General features: G+C 42.3%; 1 protein-coding gene across 1 annotated transcript in view; it reads left to right on the top strand.

The window, feature by feature from the left end:
* Positions 1 to 6618, top strand: part of LOC108874955 (stAR-related lipid transfer protein 9) — a 344739-nt gene that overhangs the window by 194030 nt on the left and 144091 nt on the right. The window lies entirely within an intron of this gene.

Below are 6618 nucleotides of genomic sequence, written 5' to 3'. Positions count from 1 at the left end.
GAGTTGCAGACATGTTCTCTTGTTATTTCAGGCTTCCTGTCTGAAAACCTTCTATCTGTAAATTCACTGGTAATGGTTAGAGCAAGAGGTAGTTCTCATTTTCAAACACTTAAGACCGTTCTCTTACATCACCAGATTATGTTTTATCTGTTTTAGGATACAGGGAGATTTACTGAGTGGCCAAATTAATCAGGTGAGGACAACAGACACACAAAATCATCCATGTATCCCTGGCAGAGTGAGGGACAAGGCCACTACACTAATCATGGAAAATAGTAGTATTTGTGTAAATTTAGTCTCCCTGCTCTGTCACAGGCCCTGGTTTAGATCTTGGGAATTTCTGTTTACAATATTAAATATTTATGGCTAAACCAGATGAAGCTGAACTCTGGAAAAAAACATCCTGTTCTTAAGAGTTTAACACTCAAATACTAAGCCAATATGCTTAGTCAGAACTCTCTCTCTCTCTCTCTCTGTGTGTGTGTGTGTGTGTGGTTTGATGAGAAAGATGTGTGACATCATCTTTTTCCAACTGCGCCTGAAGACTACAGACAAAAATACAAAAGCAGAAATATCTCATTTGAAACTGTGCAGAAAGAAAATTATATGTTTGTGTACGACACACAAACATATGTAAAGAGGTTCTCTTTCTCACCTCCCAGTGAGAATTCTGATGGGCCAGAAGTCATCTGTGTGTCTGGGATAAAACTGGACTAAATATGACTGAAAACTAAAAGTGTTTTAGGCAGCTAGGCTACATGTAACAGTTTCAACAGCATTTCAGTGAATGCAGTATTTCAAGATGTAGTCAGGATCTGCCTCACAATGAAAGGTTGTCATGGAAATGCTGGTGAAACAACAGTTACATACTCTAGGCAAATGCTGAGTTCAGATGTCTTTTCCCCAACAAATCAGTGCACGCTGGGTTATCAGAACTCAGTATTGTTTATCCTAAGCTGTTAACATGGGGCATGGGAGTTAATCTATGGGGACACATTAGGACTTTTGCTGCCTACATACGTTCTCATCACTGTAGAGAAAAGAGGACCAGTCAGGCAATTTCTTTAAAACATAGTGTGGTGCTCTAACAGATTCACAGACTTATAATCTGTGGAATTCTGTGGATCCCACGTTAAAACCTGCAAGGGTAATTATGTATAGTAATAATTGTCTCCTATCTCCTATTGTGATTAACTGGCAGGCACTCCCCATGCCAGACATGAGCTCAGACTCAGTTCTCAGCTTCTCAGGATTTGGAAAGGTGGGAAAGGTGCAGACAAGGAGACACAGAAAGGGATCAGATTGGTGTGTATTGTTTGGGGACTTAGAGAAAGGTGTAGAAATGGGGAAAGTGGCTGAGCAGATTTGGGAGCAAGTGAGAGTCAATAAGAGGGATGTTAACTCTGAGAAACAAAACGCCTCATTTTCTCTGCGTCTCTTGCACAGTTTATGTACATCACGTCTCCTCTCTCTCTCTCCCTCTGGCCATTTTAACTGCAAATCTGTCTGCACACACATGCACACTTGCATACATACAAACACAACTACGCGTAGGAGGAGGGGTTTTGGAAAAGAAACACAGCCTCCCTTGTGGTGTGTGTGTGTGTGTGTGTGTTTCTGGCATGATATCATGATAAACAATGCTGACAGATGAGGGTCAGGCATGTTTTGGTGCTGACATCTCTTAAAAAATGATTTTCTCCTTGACAAAACAGAGACAGCGAAGGGAGGCAGCCGGCTCAGTCTCAATCTGATAACAATAGTGGCGTTTCACGGACGAAACACCTCAGTTTGTGCGTGATGAGAAACCAAAAAATGGCATGTGTTTGTTGAAGGGTTAGTATGCCTTTATGTGAACATGTAAATGCAAAATGTGTGCTTGTGTGTACTCCTGTGAGTATATGTATAAGGTTTTCATTTTCCTATGTGTTTATGTGCATGTGAGTTGTGTATGTGTATGCATGTGTGTGTGTGTGTGTGTGTGTACAGACTGACTTGGAGCCCTCACAGCCCTTGGGGCCAGCTCAGCACTTGGCGTCTTATCTCTCTCTCAGAACCTCGTCATGAATAAACATCGGCGGAATAAAAATTACCCAAAATGAAAATAACTGAGTGGAATTTGGAGGAGGCGGGTGCAAATCCACAGCAGGGGAGGAAGGGGTGATGAGAAAGTGAATGGATAAGAGAGAGTGTGAGTGAGGGGAAGAGACTCAAAGTATTGAGGGAGGGAGCTGAAAGGCAGCTTGAGGCCTGGAGGAGGGTGGTGGGGGGGTATAAAAGAGTTTCCTCCATCCCAGAATACCCTAGGTGCACTGGGCCAGAAAAATGCCAAAATGTTTCACTTCTTTTCATTCTTTCTCTTTTTCCTCTTCTCTGTCTCACCTGCCTTCATCTCTGTCTCTCGCTGTATGTTTTAGAATGTCAATCGTGCCTCTGTGGGCTAGTGTAGATTGTTTTGTATTCTCAGCTATATACTCTTGTGCCTGTGTATGTGGGTGTGTGTGGGAGCTGGAGATTTTTTTGTACTTTTATTTTGTTGCTCTGGTTTGTAATGAGCTGTTTCACTGAAGTACATCAAAAGCAAATGTTTCTCTCTGACCCTTTTTACCTCAGTTAATTCCCCCTCTTTCCTTCATCTTTCGTTTTGTCATTCTTCCTCTCTTTTCTCTCCCTCCTTCCTGCCTCACTTTTTTTTTTAAACTTCTCTTTGTACTTCACTCCATGGCGGCAGAATACTGCCACTAAACCAGACATGAATAATGAAAGGCGCGTATTTGGTCTCTCCCTGAATCCGTTTTTAATACCATTCTCTTAATCTCGCTGTCCTTTTGAATATGCACACAAAATACGCACCAGTCTGCGGCAGTAAAATCCACAGGGGAATAATGAGGATCATGCAGTGAAAATGTGTGAGTGAGAGCAGATATTTCGGCCTCATTATAAAGCGGCATCATTAGTTACACACCTACTGTCACTGTCCCGTCACTGCATCCGCCCACACACGCTTTCTCATGCGCGCGCGCACACGCACGCACACACACACACACACACACACACACACACACTCTCTCGTGTTTAGCTCATGGCACTGGAGCTGCATTCCTATCTTTCTCAATATCTGTCTCTCTCCCTCTCTCATACGCACTATGACCTCCCGCCCCTCCCACTCTTTGGTGCTGGATCAAGCTGGCATCAGATGTGACAATGTGTTAATTGGTTGCTGTTATGCAGGTCAGTGAGTATTGTGGTGAAGCCAGTGATCCATTCATAGGCTCAACTGGGAGTCACAGTGGAGTGGCAGCTCTTTTATTTCTGTCTTTCACCCATAAAGTCACTTGAAACTTGATGAGGACCTTTTCTCTGCCCTAGTCATTTAGTCAATTTTTTTTTTGCTTCTCCCTTTTCTCTCCTCACTGCCTACTTTCCCTCTAGTCTTTCAGCCATTCCCCCTTCTTCCCTTTTGTTTCCTTCCAGTCTCTCTTCTTCCTTTCATCGCATTTAGCTCTCCCACCTTCACTACTTAAGCACACCCCTCCTAGAATGTCTATTACATTCTTACTTTTGTCCCTGCTGTTAAGTCCATACATCCGATCCCTGCCTTTCTTTACTTGTCTTGGCCTCCCTGTTTATCTCATTTTAATTCCCTCCTAGACTTATTTTTTCTCTCTATGTGCCATACATCTGTTGGTTTGTTCATTCCTTTATATGCTCCCCCCACTCCTTCCCTACCTGCTTCATCTTTTGTGTCTTTTTCTGCCTCCCTGCTTTTCTTTCCCTTGATTTATTCTACCATTCCTCTTTAATTTTCACCCATGCATTCATATCATCTCTACTTACATCACACTTTTGATCATTTGTTCATTCCTTCATTTGTTTCTACTGTATATTAAATCTATCTACCAATCCTCCTTTTCTTTACACTTCTTTTTCACTAGCTTAATACCTGTCCTCCCTCCTTGTGTTGTTTGTTCTTTTCCTCCATCTTTGGCTCTGTAGCTCATCAATTTCTATTACTAAGAGAATGGTGTCTGACCTTTGATCAGTGCCCACTACTCCTGACATGATACATGAATGGAGGATGACTATCAGGTTAGAAAACTCTCAGGAACAGATAGATACATTTTGTAGAACCAGTCGGATACATTCAGTAACATTCAGATGCAGTCCTTGTCTCTGCTCCCCTGCTTGTAGCTGATATGAAATAGGATGGAATACAGGAATGAGCACAGATGAGTGTAGTGCCGCAGCGCTCTAATTTACTCATTAAATTGATGCTCCCAGACTGACTGATTTAGACTGGATTAACGATGGGATTCTCTTTTTTTAATTTCATACCAAATTGTTTGCTGATTTGGAGAAACACTAAGGCAAGCTACAGTATATGTGTATGTGTATATTTGGAGATTTGGTGAAGCGTACTGTTTGACTGTGACATTGCAACTGTGTTGTTATGTGCAATGGTACAGACTTGGCTAAATGTTTGCATTTGTGTGTGTATGTGTGTTTTTTGTGTGTATAATGCATAATATCCCTCAGCATCTTAACTGTGGGGATGTGAGGACTGAAACTGGGTCAGACGGTTGTAAGAGAGCGTGATCCTCTGCCAAGAGCTTCCATAGAAAACTCTGACACATCTGACACTTTTTCCTGGCAAGAGAGGTGGTTATGAATTAGATAAGATGTGCAGAAGAAGAGGTAAGACAGCACAGAGGGACAGGGGTATTCCTGTGACATATGCAGTCATTACAGATGCTTGACAGGACATAACACACTCAAGCAGATGAATGTATACATACATGCACACACACTCTTACTTGCTTTCTTAAATACACATTTGACAGGGTTTAGAGGTGAGAGGGCAGTCAAGGAGAACAGACAGTACTGTAACATAGGGTTCCCAGTGAATGTATGAAAGGGTCACACACATATTAAGATGTGCATATACAAAGATTCTCCGACACACATGTAGAGACACATAGTCCGTAGTCCCAGACCCAATTAGTCTGGTCTGATAACTGTGTCAGTGTGTTACTACCCATTGCTAGGCCTGTAGGGTATCAAAGCCATGTACTGTACAGTCTTACTCATGCATGTAAGGCCACAGCCACATCAGCCCACTCATGCTCAAATACACTGCAGTATTACCCCCTCTCTATCTCTACATGTAGACAAATAGCATGAGGGCAAAAGTGTGCATGGGCATGTGTAGTGTGTCTGTGAATTTTTACATAGAAGGATGTTTGTCTTCATACATACATGTAGATCTGAGTTTTAGTGAGTGTGTTGCGGTGTACATTCGTGGGAATATGTAAGTGTGTTTATATGTTTCTGAGTGCGTCAATGAATGTGGGGTAATAGGGGTGCAGGAGTGCATCGTCCCCATCTCTATCTTTATCTCCTCAGAGGAAAGCATGAGGAGACAGTGAAACAGACATATCAAGTCTAATTGGAGAAGCAGAGTGAGATTGAGGACAGAAAGACTCGCATACATTCTCTGCTTAGTGGAGTGTTTCTTTAAGCCGTCACATGAAAGCTTTGCATCTGTGCAGAGTCAACTTTCGGGGAATTTTTAGAAATGGTGTTATTTACAGATCGACAGCCATGTATTTTCTCTTTTTTGTACTATGGCTCGGCTTCATGAGTTTCCAGCTATGCTAGCCATATAGTAAAATAAGTTGACTGGTCCACCACTTTGGTCCAGACTGAAATGTGCCACCATCAGATTATCTGATACTTTGTGTTTCCTGCTAATTAGCAAATATTGGCATGCTAATACACTAAACCAAGATGGTGTATAGTGATAAGCATTATATCTGCCTAATAGTAGCATGTCAACATTGTCACTGTGGCCGCCCACCCTGAGTCCGGTTCTGCTCGAGGTTTCTGCCTCTTAAAAGGAAGTTTTTCCTTGCCACAGTCGCCTAGTGCTTGCTCATGGTGGGATCTGTTGGGTTTCTCTCTGTAAAATTTATATGATAAAGAGTGTGGTCTAGACCTGCTCTATATGTACAGTGCCTCGAGATAACTTCTTTTGTGATTTGGCGCAATATAAATAAAATTTGACTTGACTGTGTGCATGTTAGCATGCTGATGTTTACATTAACACAAAGCACTGTTGTACCCAAAGTACAGCCTCATAGAGCTGCTAGCAGCTTCTAGACTGTAAGTCTTGTTTTTTAAAACTCACGATGTGGCCCCCCCAGCTCAGGTAAGAAAATAAAAATGGACCATGACAAGACCATCTAGAGAATCAGTGTGGTTGAGAATCAAGCTCTTGTAAAGCAGCAGTTGCCTTGTGGGGTGAGGACAGCCCTATAAAAATATCAGGCTCCCAGCTGGGTTGTAACAGTGTAACTGGTAGCCTGGTTAGACATTTATCACCTTCTATAGCCTGCAGGTTAAAGAGCGAGTGAATGAGTGAGCACACATCCTCAACTCCAAGACTGTATCCATTGGGAGAAATAATTCTTCCCATCAGCAAAATCTTGGCTGTGGATTTTATGTTACTGTACTAGCTGCTTTAGCAGGTAGTCAGTTTGTTTGGTCACACACAAAAAAAAGATTTTATGAAGATAGGATGGTACTTTCTCATGCTGGACCCCTAGGTAGGACCAAGCT

This window comes from Lates calcarifer, linkage group LG19, assembly GCF_001640805.2.
Source record: "Lates calcarifer isolate ASB-BC8 linkage group LG19, TLL_Latcal_v3, whole genome shotgun sequence".
NCBI classification, from domain to species: Eukaryota; Metazoa; Chordata; class Actinopteri; family Centropomidae; genus Lates; species Lates calcarifer.
The sequence above is the reverse complement of the archived record's forward strand: the minus strand, read 5'-3'. Positions and strand labels throughout refer to the sequence as shown.